The sequence below is a fragment of the Dipodomys merriami genome, unplaced genomic scaffold (genome assembly GCF_024711535.1).
Source record: "Dipodomys merriami isolate MVZ:Mamm:240054 unplaced genomic scaffold, mDipMer1.0.p SCAF_13, whole genome shotgun sequence".
Taxonomy (NCBI): Eukaryota; Metazoa; Chordata; class Mammalia; order Rodentia; family Heteromyidae; genus Dipodomys; species Dipodomys merriami.
This window is the reverse complement of record NW_027202604.1, coordinates 33,750,540-33,769,960: the sequence shown is the minus strand read 5'-3', so window position 1 is coordinate 33,769,960 and position 19,421 is coordinate 33,750,540. Positions and strand designations below refer to the sequence as shown.

Genomic DNA, 19,421 nt, shown 5'->3' with positions numbered 1-19,421 from the left:
TAGCACCATAGGTATTGTTTCACTTCAGTTAAAATTATGAAATTGGAGATAGTTGTAATGAAATGTTCAAATTTGTGTGTGTGGTGTGTGGTGTGTGTGTGTGTGTGTGTGTGTGTGTGTGAAAGAGAGAGAGAGAGAGAGAGAGAGAGAGAGAGAGAGAGAGAGAGAGAGGGAGAGAGAGAGAGAGAGAGAGGGAAGAGGGAGAGAGAAAAAATAGAATAGAATATCAAGCATCATATCAAGTACACCAGGGTAATATTTTCCTTTCCCAAACTTGAATTTGATCCCTTTGGAAACAGAGAGAGAGAAAACAAAACAAAACAAAACAAAACACTTCTCACAACAGAAAAGAATGTAGTAAAGACATATAGAGCAATAGAGCAGAGAAAGCAGAAATAAACTCTGGTGCATACTGATCTATGTTAAAAATAGTTTTTGAAATCCAGGCACTGGTGGCTCATACCTGTAATCCTAGCTACTCAGGAGGCTGAGACCTGAGGATCAGGGTTCAAAGCCAGCATGGGCAAGAAAGTCCTTGAGACTCCTATCTCCAAAAAACCACCAGAAAACCAGAAGTGGCACTGTGGCTCAAATGGTAGAGCGCTAGCCTTGAGTTGAAGAGCGCCACGACAGAGCCCAAGCCCAGAGTTCAAGCCCCATGACTGACAAAAAAAGAAAAAAAAACTTTGATAAGGGCACTAACTGTCATGGTCAATTGGGAGAGTCTCATGAACAAATAGTGCTGGAAAAACTAAATATCCAAGTGTAAAAGAATGAAGTTGGACCCCTAACTCCTATCACGTACAAAAATCAACTCAAAATGCATTAAAGACCTACATGTAACCCCTAAAGATATAAAGTTTTTCATAATAAAACAGAAAAAGCTTCAGGACATTGATTTGTCAGTGAATTCATAAACATGAGATCAAAAGCTCTGGTAACAAAAGCAAAAAATAGGCAAATAGGATGATTTCAAACATAAAACTTTCTATGTGTGAATGGTAACCCCTTTGTATGTCTATTTAAGTAATTTTAAAAAATAACAATTTTTGTCTGGACATAAATAGCTTTTTGGTTATTACTCCCTTTACAATGTAGTATAACAATGGCTTATGTAGAATTCACACTGAAATTAGTCATCATTAGTAATCTAGACATGACTTAAAGTATTCTGTAGAGGAAGGCATGCACAGATCATAGGCGAATACTGCATCATCTTATATCAGGGTCTTGTGCATTCATGGATTTTTGTTTCTGAGGGGTGATACCCATATCTAATCCCCTGATACTCGAGGATCAGTGTAAATTCAATGGAGTACTATGTAGCATTGAAAAAGAAGGAAAGCCTGTCCTGTGGAGCAGTGTAGATGAATCTTGAGGAATTTGGGCTTGGGATGTAAGACAGTGGTAGAATTCTTGCTTGACATAGGTGAGAGGCTCTGGATTCAGTCCCTCAGCACCACAAAAACCAAACAAACAACAGAAACCAAACACACCTTACAAACATCCAACCTAGAAATTAATCTCGCATAGTCAATGTAATCACAATAGGAGACAAAAGTTTTGATTCCCCAACTGAACATGTCTCAAGACATTGCTTTGACGTGCATACTCTGACTAGAGCATAAATACACGTTACATTGAAAAAAATATTCTTTTTGCTCTCTCGGTCTCCAAGTAGATGCAACTAGTAGCAATGTATTTTCTTTTGTGAATGGCTTCATTAATTGGAGGAGTGGGAATCTTTATTTCTGGCCCTGTAGGGTTAAAAAAGAGAGAGACATTGTCTCTGTATTTTCTTTTTGTACCTGTGTCCACGGGGCTGATATATAGGCAGACTTCTCTCTGTGGACTCAGCCAGACTGACCAAAAGATCTCCCTGCATGTAAGAGCCACTATACTGCAGACAAGGTATCTGTTAACACGTCCACGACCCTTCAGCTTGGGACCCAGGGGTACAGCTTAAGGAGCATGGCTTTCAGAGAGACAGACTGTGTTTCAGATTCAGCTCTGTGACCTTGGACAAATTACTGAACTTTTTCTGTCTCTATTTCCGTATTTAGAAAATGGAGATATAAAACCTACTTTGCGAGAATGGCGAGAAAATGAGAATGCATTATTAAATGTACAGCTTTTGGCAGAGGGCCTGACACCTATCAAGTGCCCAATAGATGTTAGCTCTTCTTATTTACAAGTTTGAAGTCTCTCATATTGAATCTGAATCTTTTTCCAGCAGCACTGAGGATGAAAGGGTGGAGTTGAAATCAGGACAGTGCCTTTGTAGTAGGATCAGCTACGAGTTCTGAAGCTTAACGTCCAGGTCTGCTGTAGGCGGAGCCGAAAGAGAGAGACCACAGCAATTTCTTTGTGGCGGCAATACTTTATTTCCCTCGGGAAGAAAAGAGAGACTTGCAAATGCATTCTGCATGCTGAATCAGCACAGACTACTCTTAAAAAGACATTCGTTTCTCCAACTTTTATCTGGCCCCTGACCCTTTCTGACTCTTGGCTTTCTTTGTCCAAAATTATGTTTCTGGCTCACATGTTTTCCCAAAGCTGAACACCCTGTTGTGTGTGTTAAGTGATCACAGATGGAGAGCACGGGAGGAAAGGCAAGCAGTAATAGTCTCCATCATGCATTAGGAAACAATAAAGTGCATCACTTTCCAAGGACATAATGGAGCTCCCTGAGACTCGTTTATATAAGGAACTGTTCCTCAGAGCCCATGTTCTTCACTGGAAAGCAGTGCAGAAGTCTGATGTGTGTGAGCTCAGCCACAGAATAAGGCTGTACTTCAGGGAAGGGAGTCTGCATTTTGGCTTCACCACAGACTTTCTGGGCGACTTTGAACCCGCCCTGTACCTTTCCATCCTCTCCTATTTATCTCGTAATAAGTATGTTGAGAGGAAAAGGACCCCAACAACTTCCCAGGTCATAAAGAGCCTCAAAAAGTTATCCTCAGGTTTCTTTATCTACCCATCCCTCTGGAGTCATGGAAAACCAAACTTTCAGCCATTTTTGAGAAGCAATGGTTACTTTCTACCCCTACCCTTCCTTCCTCCCCCCCTCACCTTGTTATTATATTACAGTAGAGGGATGGACTTTGATTATAGGAGCTGGAAGCTAGTGAGTACCTTCTAAGAATAGTCTGATTAAGGCAGTGGAGTCTAACACAGCAGGAAACAATGGTCACATAAAGGCATCTAATATGTGTTAGCTATGTGAGCCAGATAAACCCATCTGCTTTCCCAGGGCTTTTATAATCCGTGGCCAGTTGGCAACCTTTGAATTACATAAGTATAATCATTTGAACACCTACAGTGCCGGGTGAACAAGAAAAATTTGACAACTAGATAAGTTACAAATTTTTAAAATATTATGGGTGACTAGTACATGTGTGAAAACCTATAAACTCAATTTATTAAGGTGTGAATCTTTGCTCTGCAAACTTCGTTATATTTACCAAAAATCCATTTAATTCTCCTCTTTTGGAAGACCTACTTTTCAAAGACAGAACCTTAGAGATTTTCTAGGGGATCCAGACTAGACCCAGTTAATGGGTAGAGAAACAAATCCCAAGGGCTGGATTTCCCAGTTCAGTATTGCCAAATCCCACTTTAAATTTCTATGGTGGTTTCTGTGGTCCCCGAAGGAAAAACAAATTGATCATTCCCTCCCTCATTTTCGTTTCTGCCCATTATATTTGTCATTGTTATTATTTGTTAATCGAAACCCCAACGTTCTCTGGTGCATTTGGCTGATATAAATGTACCAGTGTGCAGAAAGGATGGACACAAGAGACCTTTTGATTCCCTCATCATTCTCCTTCTTCTTTCAGGCCAGGGCAAATCCATCACATTGCAGGTGCAGCCTCAGCCAACATCTCTGGGAAAAGCCCAAAGATGCAGCTGGTCTTCAAGCTGAGAATAAAAGCTGGGGTCACAATTCATTCAACTTCTAAGAGGAGCTGGGCATGGCTAGCACATTAGCCCTTTCAGGCGGTTTGGCCAGGCATGGTAAACAGGGCAGGGCTGGATTGGATAAACTGAAGAGAAGATTTGAGAGAGAGAGAGAGAGAGAGAGAGAGAGAGAGAGAGAGAGAGAGAGAGAGAGAGAGAGAGAGAGAGAGAGAGAGAGAGAGAGAGAGAGAGAGAGAGAGAGAGAGAGAGAGAGAGAGAGAGAGAGAGAGAGAGAGAGAGAGAGAGAGAGAGAGAGAGAGAGAGAGAGAGAGAGAGAGAGAGAGAGAGAGAGAGAAGAAAAGCCAAAAGTCTAGTGCCAGCTGGCATGAATCCAAGCCAAGTAGGTGGCCTGGCACAGTCAGGAAGGCTGCTGATGGAAGAGCCACGGGGAATAACACCACCCTCAGATTCTGACTAGACTCCAGCTGATCAAAGGCAAACAGGCTAGCCTCCCTGTGAAAGATGCAGAAGCACAGAGCTAGAGAAGGCTTTAGAAGCTGCCCAGCACATCTTACACCACCTCTCAGTTGGTGGTTGCATCTATGGGAAGGCCAGCCCTCACTCTAGTCCCAATCTCCAGCTACCCTCTACCTGTATGGAAGCCCACACGGTTTCACCTCACCTGCACTCACTTGGAGAGAAGGTTGAAGAACCTGTGAAGGTCACTGACCTTTCACTGTTGCAATTGTCAACCAAGTGTTGGTAGCATAGGTAAACGTTCGGTTTAGGGATAGTGCAAGTGGTTTGCTTTTATCATTTTTAAAATTATGTTTAAGTAGTTGTACAAAGGAGTGTCCATGTAACAAAGAAGTTGATGAACACAATGCATCTTCATCAATGTCACTCCTTTCAACATTCTTACCCATTCCTCCCCTCAGCCCTGACTCCCCCTTCTCTCACTCTTCTTAATTGTACAGGATCCATGTTGGATTCTTGACTGCATTCTCCTCCACTCTTCCCTTTCATTTGTTCACCCCGATCACCTTGACCCCACTGCACACCTTTGGAGCACCTGCGGTCTATTTGTTTTGTTGAATTTTGACTTTGTCTTTCTGAGGAATGACAATATTTGAGTGCTTCTGTGAACCTAGCATACTTGAAGTAGTGCATTTGTACACACTTGCAAACCCTCCAGTGTATTTACTTTTAACTTTATAAGCTAAATCTAGCTTCTATGTGTCAGAGAAAACATGCATTTTTGTCTCTCTGGGTCCAACGTGCTTCACTTAACATGATTCTTTTCAGATCTTCCCATTTCTTTCAAATTGGCACAATATAATTCTTTCTAATGGCTGAGTAAAATTCTGCTGTGTATATCCATTGAGGGGCACCTGGGCTTCCCTTCCTCTTGACCTTTGCATAAGTAAATCATGAGCAGGGAAGACTGTTCAACCAAGCATGCTGATGGCCAGTTCATTGACAAACTGATCAGGGCCAGTAAACAATGTTCACTAATTTTCTTTTTTAACATGGGAGTGAATTGATCGTGATGGTGGATCTGTTCAATAGAAGCACAGCCAAATTGCAACTTAAACTTGGAAAAAATGCATAAATTAAACTTTTACTTTGGTGACAGACTGTGTTGCAAACTATACAAGGACATTATTTCAAATGAAGGAAGCATAAAGAAGATGGGAACAGTGAGTAGGAGTTAGAGTAGGCATTCAAGATGGGAAAGGCCTCATGAATAATACAGTATAACAGAGCTAACTTTGCTAATAGACTTAAACAAAAGACTTACTGTGCTCTAACCACTATACGGAGTGACTTATACTGTATAAAGCATCTGTTATGGTTTGGATAGTTATTTGTTCTCCTAAAGGATAATGTATTCATACTTAGTCCCAGGTGGTGATATTGGGTGGTGATGGGGAAATGTTAAGAGGTGGAGCTTAGTGGGAGGTTCTTAGGTCTTTGCGGGCAAACTTAAGCCTTGCCATATGATTGCTTCCTCCTCCCCGTGCTCCTACCCTTGGGGTCTACCACAGTGTCTCCACTAGTGGCTGAACCAGTACCGCCACTGTTGAACTTTCAGCCTCCCAAACTGTGAACTGAAAAACCTCTATTCCTTGGAAAATGGTTTTGTTACAGTAGCAAAAACACAGACTCATGTCTTATGATTGTCCCTATTTTTCAGAGAGGTCAAGTCAGTAAAGGAATCAGTAAATCAGAGAACACAGGCCCATGTCTTAATGCCCCCAGCTCTGAATCCTTTCTGATTCCCAGGTATTTGCGAAGCAGTGTGGAAGAGATACTGGAGTACACAGCCAAGAGTTAGGTGACCTGAATCCTTAACCTCTCCTTTTGCTTCTTACTTAGAGCCTGCTCCTCATCTTTCCTGCCTGTGAAGGATGAAGTGGTAATGTGGAAGGATCTCTCTGGATCTGGGCTTCCTCAGCTAGAAGGATATAGTGATGCCTACCTCATATTACATGAAAGAATATGTTTTGGGAGGTGTCTGGTATGCAGTAGAACTCAATACACATAAATTTCCACTGCAGAGCTCATCTTAGATAATTAGACTCAGGTGCTAAAATCCTAAGTCAGTATCTATTGTTCCAAGAAGAACATATGTCTCCTGAATATTATCTGGAACAGCTTCTCTTCTTTTCCAACCTAACATTTATTCGATCTCTTACATTTTCCTCTCAATATCCTGGAAGTAAGTAACACTGAGCTTAGAGATATTAAATGAGCTGCTCGAGAGACAGCTAGAAATGATGGAGGCAGGAATCAAACCAGATCACCCTGGTTCAGAAGCTCATGATCTAAACATTACTTCATACACATCACACAACCTTCGCAAGGAATTTTGAGTTAGATGAATAGGATCATCATGAAGTTTCAGAAGCATAGATACAAATTCCACCTAAGTGATTTCAGATCGACAAATCGCAGTGAGGATGTAGGGATGGTTCATTTGTTTACCGAATGGCTTGGGTACTAGAGATACCCTTTATCCCTAGAGTATGGTGTTAGAATATTAGATGCATTTGCAAAAGCAATGTTGTTTCAGAAAGTTAATTAAAAGAAGTCGCATACTTACTTTAGTGATAAAATACTGAACCTTTGTGATGAGGTTACTTAGGATTTCAGCCCCTCAGTTACTCTGTAAGGATTCACCTGTTTGTGAACTTCATTAAGGTGTTTGTACCTCTTATGTCAAGAGGAGTTAAATGACGAAGTATTTCAATGTTCCTAACTGTCTTGGAAAGGAGTGTTCAAAATAAAAGGAGTGTTCAGTATAACCAAACCAAACCATTACCACCACCAATTAAACTAAACCATCATCACCACCACTACCATCAACAACAAATCAAAGAGATGCAGATCTATAAAAACGTATTTCTTATTTATTCAATTTTCCCCCTGGCCTATTGGCATATTACAACATCTTCAAATAACATTTTAATATTAAATTGTACATAATAATAGGTTTCATCATGACATTCCCATACATGCATATACTACTGCCCAAACATTTTTATATTCGTTGTTCTGGAAGGAAAAATATAAATTAGGGACTAAGAGAATTAACTTCTTAGCTTGACAAAGTTTAGACAAATCCTTTTGAAATTTTTCTAACCTTGTAGTTATTTCCACTTTTCTTCAGCTTAATGTTTATAGCAGGGAAGTTTTGGCTGAGTAGAAGTTTTAAGAACAATATCAATTGGTACTTAATGGAGCTCTTATTATGTCACCTGTACCACACCGAGTTTTACATTAATGTTTTCATTGTGTGCTCACAACCCTGTTAGGTAGATATCATTATGTTTCCTATGTTTATGGATGACAAAATAAGAGACTCATAAAATAATCTGGCCACAGTATGATAGCTAGTAGAGTGGTAGAAGGTCTGTATGGATAAAGGTGCTTTGAGCCAAGAGCACACATCATGTCTCTTTCTGACCTATCCTGTCTAGGCAGAGTCCTGGCTGGTATTCAGTCTGCTGTATATACGAGTGTGAGTTTCGTGGGACAAAGAACCAGCCTCTGTTGTGTTCACAGTGAGTCTGCCCAGGGTCAGCACTGGGTGGGGCATCTGCCAGTGGACTCTCAATAAAAAATCAACAACTAACTAACTACAATGTGCTTTCCAGGTACCCTGCTATAAAAGTTTTAAGCTTGTAAATATTCTGTTCTTGCTGCATCTCTTCTACATTTGGGGCAATGTAAGCCCTGAGTTCTTTTATGGTTTCTCTTACAAAAACCACGTTAAAACAAAAAAGAACTTGTAATTTAGCACAGATCCATTCCCCATGCGTACGCATGCTTGTGATCATGAGAAGCATGTTCTCTGATCCATCCTGGGCTCCGGACTCCACTAAGTCTGGAGCTAGTCTATAGGCAAGATGGGGCTGGTTGAATCTGATGAATTAAATTTAATTAAAAAGATGCTCATTAATTGTTTACTGTGTCACAGGATCAGAGGAACCAGATCCTATCCTTTAAATAGTTAATAACTTTTTAAAAGTTTTGTCTATGATTATTTTCTTCAGTGTAAAGGTGATGTACAGAGGGATTGCAGTTACATAAGGAAGGAAATGAGTATAATTCTTGTCAAACTTTGTTACTCTCTCCCTCGTTTTCTCCCGCTATCCCCCCACCCCGATTTCCCTTCCCCTATTTTTGTAAAGTTCATTTCCAATATAGTATCTTGTATCACTGTTGCACTGGTTCACCCTTTGTCTTTTCTCTCACCATTTCTGTGATTCCCCTTCCTATGCCCAAATCAGATAAACTGAAATACAATACAAAGGGTACTGAAATCAAAAAGAGTGACAACAGGAGGTAAACCAAAGGAAACAAAAGAAAGCAATGAAAGAAAAAAGAAATAACTGCATACAGGACACTAAGGGAAAACAACCTCTTGTTTCTGTATTTTGTAGTTGCCTTTGAGTAGTATCATTTTATAAGGTCATATGTCCATAGCTATTGAGCTATTGTAATCCTCTGCTAGGACTATCCTAGACATATGCTAATTATTACAAATGAGAGAAAACAGGCAGCCTGTATTTCTTTGGGTCTGGCTTACTTCACTTAATATGATTTTTTCTGTCTTTCCATTTCCTTACAAATGGGGCGATGCCATTCTTTCTGATGAAAGAATTCCATTGCATATCCATTGTATATATACATATACATGTGTATATATTTATATCACATTTTCTTCATCCATTCATCCACTAAGGGGCAGCTGGGTTGATTCCATGTCTTGGCTATGGTAAATAATGCTGCAGTGGACATAATTGTGCTGGTAGTTTGGGTGTGGCCTTGTTTGTAGTCATTTGGGTAAATGCCCAGGAGTGGAATTGCTGGGTCATAGGGTTGCTCTATGTTAAGAAGCTTCCATACTGCTTCCTAGAGTGGTTGAACCAGTTTACATTCCCACCACTGTGTAGCAGCATTCTCTTTTGGCCACATCCTCTCCAGTATCTGTTATTATTAGTTTTCTTGGTAATGGCCATTCTAACTGGGATACGTCTGCCTGGGCTAGCTCTGAATCATCATCTTCAGATCTCAACCTCCTGAGTAGTTAGGATTGCAGGTGTGAGCCATCAACGCCCACCTAAGACTTTATAATCTTACAGGGAGAGAACAAGTACACATGTGACTGTGAAAGATGACACATGTCCAAAGAGAGCAATGATCAGGTATGTGGGTCCTGGGAAGGAAACATCAGAAATGCCAGCCTGTGACTCCCCCACCACATCAGTGCCACCCGAAGTAACCCTGCAATGCTAAAGTGCCTGCACTGCCAAGTGTGGAAGCTCTCGAGTGAATACTTCATGTGAGAAATGTGACTGGTGGGAAGGACAAATGGAATATTTTTTTTGTCGGTGGTGGGACTTGAACTCAGGTGCTAAGCCCTGTTCCTAAGCTAGCACTCTACCACTTGAGCCACAGTGCCACTTCATGTTTTTGAATGGTTAACTGGAGATAAGAATCTCATGAGGACTTTTCTGCCCAGGCTGGCTTTGAACTGTGATCATCCTGAGTAGCTACATTATAGTTGTGAACCACTAGCTCCTGGTTGGAATTTCTTATACTGTAGTTTATTTCAATTGATTTCCATTCAATTTAAATAGGCAGATGTGATCAGAAACAACTTTAGCAGGTAGCATGGCTAGAGACATCCAACCTAGCTTTTCATTAACCGGGGGTTTTATTTTATTAATGTTAAGACGATAGATTCTCATGTCTCATGGAGGTTTTAATGAAAGGTGTGGAATGGGGTCTAGGAATATATGTAAATTTTTTATATTCAAATACTCTATATACATATATATTCTTTTTTAAAGCTCCATCATACATGGTAATGCAAACCAATTTAAATACTTTCGCCTACTATCCTGGTTTGCCCGTGCTCTTCCTCTACACTCAGGCTCAGAATTCCTTGCAAACACATGGCTGCAAAGATATCACTAGACCTAGCTTTTGTCTAAGTCTATTTTCATTCTCCATTCACTCAGAGGTGACCTGAACTCCACGCTCATGTGCCATGACTGAGGGCCAAGGTTATGCTTGCTTCATCTTAGTAAGTCCACACTTGATTTGGGCACTGCCCCACAAGTGTTCAATGACTATTAGCTCAAACAATGAAAGCAAGTCTCAGATACATTTGGAGATAGTCTTCCTTTGGGGGGCTTTAACTCTAAATGTCACCGAAGGATAGAGGCCATTTGAAATAGGTGTAGGCACACTGGAAGCACCAAAGCCAAAAGTAAGAAAATTGATGCACTCCGAAAGAAGTTGACAATTTGAATTAGAAGGCAATACATAAGAATTACTTTGCCCATACTTTTGGGATAAGGATAATAAACATTCTCGTTAAAATAGCACTCCTGTTATTGTCAGCTCCTTTATCTTCCGTGTTCACAGGCACATGTAGTACACCTTGAAAGTATTTGAAAGTACTAATCAGTGAAGAACACTTTGCATAGGACAGAACCAAAACAAGACATGTGTAATCCTCTACCAAATGCTGCGATTTAACATATTTTCTAAAGGAAAGGCTGATAAAAACTTTCCAGAGAACAAGAATGTTTGATGGCTAGTCTGTGTGTATGGAGCAGGAACTCCACTGGGAGATGACTGTTGGATGAACAAATAAACCTGTTTAGGCAGTCCCATACTGATTTGTTTTCTGTATCAGGGATTTTATTTGTTACCTTCCATCAAAGCCATTTGTCATTTCTGAATACTATCCTGGAACCAGGTAATTGCAGGAGACACGAAATAAAAGTCCTTCAGAAGACTTTTTAGAGTGTAGATGGTATGTTTCCTACTATCAGGGGGGATGATAGAAAGGGTTTTGGGGAAATGAGGAAACAGTCCCTGTGTTTCCCAATAGGAGAAATGGGGGATGGGCAACATGGCATCCGAAGAACATGTCAATGAATTTTTTTAATACATTTCACAAATGAAGTGAAAACCCAGCTCTGGGTGCATATCACCTCCTAATTTCTCTGGCTGCCTTTGAGAGTGGAGTCAAAGTCCTTTCCTATCAGGGTCCCTGGAAAGATGAAATGACTTAGTGCCTATAAAATGCTGAGAACATGAGCCACTAGCCTCTCAATCTGCATCATAACACCTGTACTGAAATCCCAATCTCCAGAACCTTCAGTGACTATTATTTTTGGCAAGAGGGTGGTTGCAGATATAGTGGTTAAGATGTAATTAGAGCCCCCAAATTACTGATATATATATATATATATATATATATATATATATATATATATATATATGCAAAAGAAGAAGGAAGGTGAGGTGAAGTTAGGGACACACAGAGAACAAACATCACATCACCACCAAGGCTACAATCCAAGGACCTCCAGTTTGCCAGCAAACACCCAGAAGCTAGGAACAGGCCAGGTAGTGTGAGCCGGCTGACAACTTGGACGTTCACTGCTTCTGCTGTCTTAAGTCACTCTGTCTGAAGTGCTTGGTTATCGTAGCCTTAGGAAACCAGTAACGCATGTGGTATTAATAGGTAATTGTTATGCATGACTGCATATTTTATTAACTATTAAAGGCACTGACTATTACTGATACACAACTACCTGGGAATGGAGTTGTTTTCTACCATTGCCTCTGAAATCTTACGGGTGCCGAGATGGAGAGATGATTCATTTCTTCATTTCAAAAGCTTCAGTAACTTGATTTTTGCAACTTATTCTTTGAGGCCTTAGCAGGCTAGGCTCAGAATTATTCTTGAACTCTCTCAACTCTATACCCCAAGTCATTTGCTCTGTTTGGCAGTCCCTCACCAGATACAATTTGAAGAATCCTTGAACCCTTGGTCTTCCAAATCCCTTTTAAGCCTGAGAATCCATAGTGGCTGATAAGGTAGGACAAGAAAAAAAAAACTATTCTTATTTTTTTCTCCAATTTAAATAACTTGTAGGAACTAAAAAGTTTTGTTTGATTATTTCTCTAAAAGAAATGGGCTGCTTGCATAGCTGGAATCATAAAGTAGCAATTTAGCATTATTGAATTGTGAAACTGATAGGAAGCTAATCAGAACAAGATATCAACTGGCAATTGGGCTATTTATTATGGTTTTCTTTTCATTTCTTCTTTTAGTACCATCAAGTGCAGTGATACAAAAATTACCATGGAATCAATTGATTTTAGCCTTCTACAGATTATTTTAATTCTCTTCTTGTAATATCTATATGAAATAATTGCTGTGTAATTAGCAGCACAATTAAATATTAAGTAAATGCTACATCTTTAGTTTGACAGTCTTAAAGATGCCTAGAAGGGCCAGATTCATGACTTGTATAAGTACTTCCCAGTCGATTGCTCAGTATTTTTCATGTTGAGCATAGATTTTGCCATACTGCATTAATAAATGGCACCCAGGAGGGTGGTTGCTCTGATAGCTTGAATTATACACTGAACACTCCAGATGTACCAATGGGAGTTAGACTCATCATGGCCCATACAGAAAATGCCATGAGCGAGGTGCCAATACCAAGCCATAGATTTCTTTTTTGGATGTTGCTTAAGCTAAGCAATTGCATTAGACTCTATCAGATTGGATTTTGCTTGCAGAAAGAGTATGACTTTACTTCACCACAGCGAAAATAACTCTCACCAGTAAGATATGCTACATACCTTCACATCTATTTCACAACACACTGCATTGTTTCTCTGCCTAAGGACTCTATAACTATGTATTATTACCATTTTAACCCAGTGCTCCTAGTTATTATCTAACCTTTTTATAATAGTTTGATTTAAAAGAAATGAGACATCCAATATCCTTATGTTGGTGCTTATAGCTCTGATCTGGTGATATTTCTCTAAAGCTTTTGACTGCTTAGAATTTTCCAATTAGCAGGCTGAGTGCTATTTAAACTTTAAACTAAGAAAATGTCAGGAACGTCTCCCTTCCACATAAAAATGTTCCTTTAAAATGTGAATGTAGATAGATGAAAGTGTGTTTCTCCTCAGCATGAAGGTCTCTGCTCATCAAGGTTAAAGACAGCGCTGTTCAGGTGAATGACAGAACCCATCCTTTGACTTGATCAAAATCAAGCACACCAAATGTTGTCTGTTTCAAAGAAGCAAAATAAAGCCATCTGTCTCTGAACTCTTAATAAACTCCATTTGACATTCCTTTCCTAAACTAATTTTATACGACTACTTATTGTATACAAGGACTTGAAGAATTTGATTTTCTATCAGAGCAGGATGGAGTACATTTGTGATCCAAACTTCTCAAGAGGTTGGGATTGAGGATGGATGCTGGAGGCTAGTCTAGGTAAAAAGTTACTTCTTCATCTCTATCAACAAACTGGGTAGAGTGGCACCTGCCTATAAATCCAGTTACTGGGAAGCAGGACCAAAGGACTGAAAGTCTGAGGGGTGCCCTGGACAAAAACTCAAGATCCTATCTGAAAAGTAAATGAAGACAAAAAGCACTGGGGCAGAGAACAAGTGGCATAGAGCCTGCCTAGAAAAGACAAGCCCCTGGGGGAAACAAACAACAAACAACAACAACAATGAACACCTTGATTTTCTTAGTGTACAAGAAAAGAAAAGTTAAAGGTAACCCCGCCTCATCAAACCTTCCCTTTAAAGGCTTAGAGGGAGACCACAGTGCATGTCTCCAGGGACAAAGACTGGGACGGTGATCCGGATACAAAATAAACTCTGTGACAGGTGCTTTCCCTATGTTCTTGTACCCCTGGACCTAAACACCAGCTTTCCAGATTTGCTGTCTTACGCAGGACAGCTGGAGAGACTTGCTGTCCTACATAATCATGACAGCTTTCTCTCTCTCTCTCTCTCTCTCTCTCTCTCTCTCTCTCTCTCTCTCTCTCTCTCTCTCTCTCTCTCTCTCTCTCTCTCTCTCTCTCTCTCTCTCCATCCCTCCCCTTACCTACCTACCATCTATCTACCATCTATCTATCCATCCATCCATCCACCCACCCTCCCTCCTACCCATCCATCCATCCATCACCTATCATCATCACCTCCCTTCCTATCATTCTGTCTCTTCTGTCTATTCTGTTTCTTTGGAGAACCATTGCTAATGGGAGTGACTTGTCAGAATTCCCAGAACTGGTCAAGGAAAGAACCGAGAATAAAGCCAAGTTCACTGGCTTCTGATGCTGAGTCCCTTTTCTGAATGCCACCTTCCTCAGCTCTCAACCAGGACCTCTAGATATTAGTGAGACATTTTGGAGACACACACACACACACACACACACACACACACACACACACACACACACATACATACATATGTGTGTGTATATATACACACACATATATATACATATACATATCTATATTTCTTAGATTTATAGAAAAAAGGTAGCTTAGAGAGTAAAACTCAGTTAAGTAGAAGAAGAGGCTCAGGTTCCAAATTAAATGTTCTGGTTAGCTGAAGGCTTTCTAGAAAGCTGCTTGCTTAATGCCCACTTATGTGAAGGGAATTATTTTTTTCAAGTCTCATGAACTCATGCTGGAAATCTGTTGTTAGGAGTTTTTTTTTAATCTAAAGCCTTGTTTCTGAACTTTCTTCCAAGTTTTCCTTTACTACTTCTTCATCTTCATCTTTTTTCTTTTTGGCGGTCGTGGGGCCTGAACTCTGGGCCTGGGCGCTGTCCCTGACCTCTTCAGCTCAAAGCTAGGGCTCTGCCACTTCAGCCACAGTGCCACTTGCAGCATTTTCTGCTTTTGTGGTGCTGAGGAATCGAACCCAGGGCCTCATGCATGAGAGGCAAGCCCTCTGCCACTGAGCCACCTTCCCAGCCCTCCCTTTACTTCAAAAAATGGAGTCTAGTAAAACAAAAAAAGTGGAGTCGAGGGGGCCACAGAGATCTTCTTTATTAGGAGCTCTGATACTCAAGATTTTAAATTGTAAGTTACTCTCAGATGAAGATCACCTCCCTGAGTTTGAAATCATTTCTTATTAGAGTCTTCTGGATGCCCAAGTCTTCCCCTATCCTCGTTCACATTTGAAACTAATGGTCCAACACTGTGAAATGCTCACAGCACCCATCCCCTGAATGCCTAATAAATCCACAGTACACAGGGGAGGAGGCCACTCCTGAATTACACAGTTTAGGCCTTGTGTAATCACATGGTGCAAGGGACCAGCTGATCACATTCAAATGCCAACACAGGTAATCAATCACACTTTCTGTCTTTTCTCTTCATGAGTTTTATTAAGTTAAAAGTAAAAAGTATATTTTTAGTTGAATATCTATCATGTCACTGAGCCATTAAACCATAAAATAATCAAATGCTATTATAAGATTACCTTTATTACACACTTACCTTGTAGTTCTCTAATGGAAATTACAGTTACATTTTGAACTTTAAACATACGAGGTTTTTAATGTATTTGTTTTTGTGCCAGTCCTGGGCCTTGACTTAGAGCTTGAGTGCTGTCCTTTAGCATTTTTGCTCAAGGTGGGAGCTCTACCACTTGAGCTACAGCTCCACTTCTGCTTTTGGGTGTAGATAAGAGTCTCATAGGCTTTCTTGCGTAGGCTGGCTTTGAACTGTGATCCTCAGTTTTCATTCTCCTGATTTGCTAGGATTACAGGTGTAAGCCACTGGTGCCCGGCTAGGAGTCATTTGTGTTGTTGTTGGTATTCATGGAGCTTAAAGTCAGGGCCTATGCACTGTCCCTGAGCTCTTTGTGTACAGGGCTATAGCACTCTACCACTTTGAGCCATAGTGACACTTCCAGTGGTGGTTAATTGGAGGTAAGAGTGTCATGGACTTTGCTGCCCAGGCTGGTTTTGGGCTGTGGTCTGCAGATCTCAGCCTCCTGAGTAGCTATGATGACAGGTGATGCCCAGCTAGGAGTCATTCTTTATTAATCAGCAACATAAAGAGATAGCTCTTAGAAAGACGGACCAAATAACACGGGTTCTCTATAATAACATACAATGTGGACTAAATTCCAGATACCTCTCGTTCCCTTTCTCTGCTCTCCTGAGTGTGGAGTTAGCAAAATGCTAAATCAATGTGGAAATGATCTCTGTATTGTGAGCGCCAGTGACTGAGATCAGGCCGAATAAAGAACTCTTTACTGAGGACGAGTCATGAAGCAGCACGGTGCTTGTGCGAGCCGTAGTGAAATTCCCCAGCAGGAAAATCTGGTGGAGGATCATACACACTCCCCACACCTCCCTTGCACACTCCCCACACTCTTCTTTCATGTTAATACCATGGCCACGGGCATCCCACATGATGGACATCATGAACAAGAATGGGATTGCACACTTGAAGTATGCGTGTGCCAGGTAAAAGAGGATTTGTAAGATATCCTCAAATTTGTATGGATATAAACATATATGTATTTATTATTTAGACTTATATATTTAATTGGTGGGTAACCAAGTGATGGTTTGTCAGCTAGACTTTTTTTTTTGGAGGAAAGAGGACTTGAACTCAGGGCCCGACACTGTTCCTTAACCTTTTCACTGAAGGCTGGCATTCTTGAGCCATGCCTCTATTTCTGGCTTTTTGGTGTTGAACTGGAGATAAAAAGTCTCACAGACTTTCCTGCCCTGGCTGGCTTTGAACTGCAATCCTCAGATTTCGGCCTCCTGAGTAGTTAGGATTATAGGCGTGAGCCACCAGCACCTGGTGTAGGCAACTAGATTTTTAATCAAAACTTCAATAAAAAGGGAGACTGTATTACACAGGGGAGAAAGCAATCAATCAAAAGCAGAAATTAAAAGAAGCTAAATTACTACACACTGACAAGGTACCATTTTTCACATACATCGCCCCAATCCTTTTGATATTGCTTTTTGATTTTTAACAATAAAGGGTCAGTTAAGTTCATGCACGTGCACCAGGCTACACAGAAATGAAGGAGAGACTTTCTCCCAGAGATACTGTTTATTCTTAAAGCTTGGCACCTGCTGCTTCAAACCTCCCCGGCTGGCCTGCCACCCACCCACCCAGCCAAGACTCAACGGCATGAATTGCTCATGTGATTTCCCTCTCCAGGAATTCAAGCTTTCTGCTGCCTTTTATCTCCTCAGACTGCACGTGACGCATCCCTTCTGTATAGAACTCAAAATTTCCTTTTCCTGAACTTCGTAGAAATCCTTTTTTTCTGAGCTCCAAGCATACTTTGAAAGTAGGGTGAAATAAAGTCCTTCTTTTCCTTTTCTATCCTGAGCTGCACAGGTCTTGTCTCCATTCCCCAAACTCACCCAACTCCTTCCAGCCTCTGGGTTTGGGCTTTACAAAGCTTTGCTGTGGCCACATCCTTTCCTGGCTAGCTCTGCTTGTCCCTTAAAGCAGAATTTCCTGCAGAGGGCTTCTCTTTGAGCCTCCAAGGTATAGTCTTTGGGCCTCATGGAGTTCTTTTGTTGAATGTAACTTCTTACACACTAACATAGGAGTACAATGTATGTTTATGGGAGACTCATTTTCTACCCAACTCCAGAGACTAAATCTGTAAAAATGACTTAATAGATGCAGTATTGACTGAAGGCCACAGCCATGATATGGAAGTCTCCTATTTGTTTCATTCACAGAATATTTGTGAAGTGCCAAGTGCTTTTAGAGGTGCCAGGGACTGAAGACTTAAGTTGCAGGCTTTCCATCAAGAAGCTGTGTTGGTGGTGATGGCATTACAGAGATAGATATAAATAATCCTAAATTAAGACAGCACATTCTATGCTTGAGTGGTAGATGTGGAGCAATTGAGAACAGCATGACTCAGTGTGGAGGGAATCCAGAGTTAGGAAAACCTGTTCCTGCATATGTACTCACTGAAAGACACTGCCTATGTTCTTTGGAGGGTTTTTTCTTCACACATCTCTATTCTGGGGTGCTATGTGTTCTTTCCAGCACACTTAGAAAATTGGATTCAGATCTTCCAAGGGCAGCCAGTGGTGACTAATGGGGTGGGAAGAGGAAGAGCCAAAAGCGTGCATATGTCCAGTTGTCCATAAATACAGCCACCTACGGCATTGATTAGGAGGGATACATAAGACAATGACTAGGGTCTCAGGAACAATTCCACCTCGTCCTTGATTCATGTTTTCATGTGCAAATGGAAACAAGCTAGTGGAAGCAGGCTAACAATGAAAAGGCTGTAAGTGAAGCCACCAGGTCCTGGGTGTGTGCCCACCAGAAACCCCGGGGTCACACCCATGTGGCTCCTTTGGTGACCTGCTCTGGTTTCTGGACCGCCTGTGTTCCAGGAGTGTTCTCAGACTTAGTCAAGAAGGAAGCTGTGTGACAAGGCTAGGTGATAGGGGTGAGCCACGCCCACTCAGATGCTTCCCCTGGCTTTAAGTGTGCATTCTCCATCACCATCCCTGCCCTCCTCCCACCTCCCCCCTTCCCCATGCACCCCACAACAACTAGAGCATCACACTATTTGTTACAGTGTCCTGAGTTCAGATTCTCTTTATGGAAGGACGGGTCCGAATCTAACCTTTCTCTCTGGTTAGAAAACATGATTCTGTAAAGGACCACCGGGGCACTGCTACCCTCTGGATATTGTTTGTTTGACGAAGTCACAGGTGCAGGAAGCATGTCCCTGGCTTAGGGTGTTGAGGTGGTGGACCCTTTAACAGGTGGGGCTAGGGCTCGGTGATTAAGTCATGGGGTGATTGGGATTCTTCACACAGCGGGGAGAGACTAATGTACTTCTTTACAGAGCTATCCCTGTGAGACGGGTGTCCAAAAGCAATCACGGCTTTCTTTCACTTCCTCATTTACAACCTGTGTCCCTTCTGCACATAACAGGTTCCACTTCTGCTCTTCCCGCATGGTGTAGCACAATGAAGGGGCCCTAACCATGCAGTCCCGACTTTCTAGCTATCCAAACAGTGACCCACATAAAACCTCTTTTCTTTATAAAGTACATAGCCCTGGGTGTTTTGTTGTAGCAGGAGGAACCAGTCTGGCATAGGACCATTGTAGTATCTTTTTTTTCCTGAAAGAGGAAAAAACAATAC

The 19,421-nt window shown here is 41.2% G+C and overlaps 1 protein-coding gene and 2 long non-coding RNA genes across 5 annotated transcripts in view; 2 read left to right on the top strand and 1 right to left on the bottom strand.

Annotated features, from left to right (window-relative positions):
- Window positions 1-2,624, top strand: part of LOC138824764 (uncharacterized) — a 64,728-nt gene extending 62,104 nt beyond the window's left edge. Inside the window, exon 3 of one of the 2 annotated variants that reach the window (XR_011371178.1) lies at window positions 2,237-2,624. This is a non-coding gene — a long non-coding RNA (uncharacterized lncRNA). Of the gene's footprint in view, window positions 1-2,233 lie in introns of both variants that reach the window. The other variant, XR_011371177.1, reaches the window with a different exon arrangement.
- Window positions 1-19,421, top strand: part of LOC138824765 (uncharacterized) — a 453,914-nt gene that overhangs the window by 270,902 nt on the left and 163,591 nt on the right. The gene's annotated exons all lie outside the window — the stretch shown is intronic.
- The window catches only part of Lrrn1 (leucine rich repeat neuronal 1), a 36,412-nt gene that overhangs the window by 6,262 nt on the left and 10,729 nt on the right, over window positions 1-19,421 (bottom strand). The gene's annotated exons all lie outside the window — the stretch shown is intronic.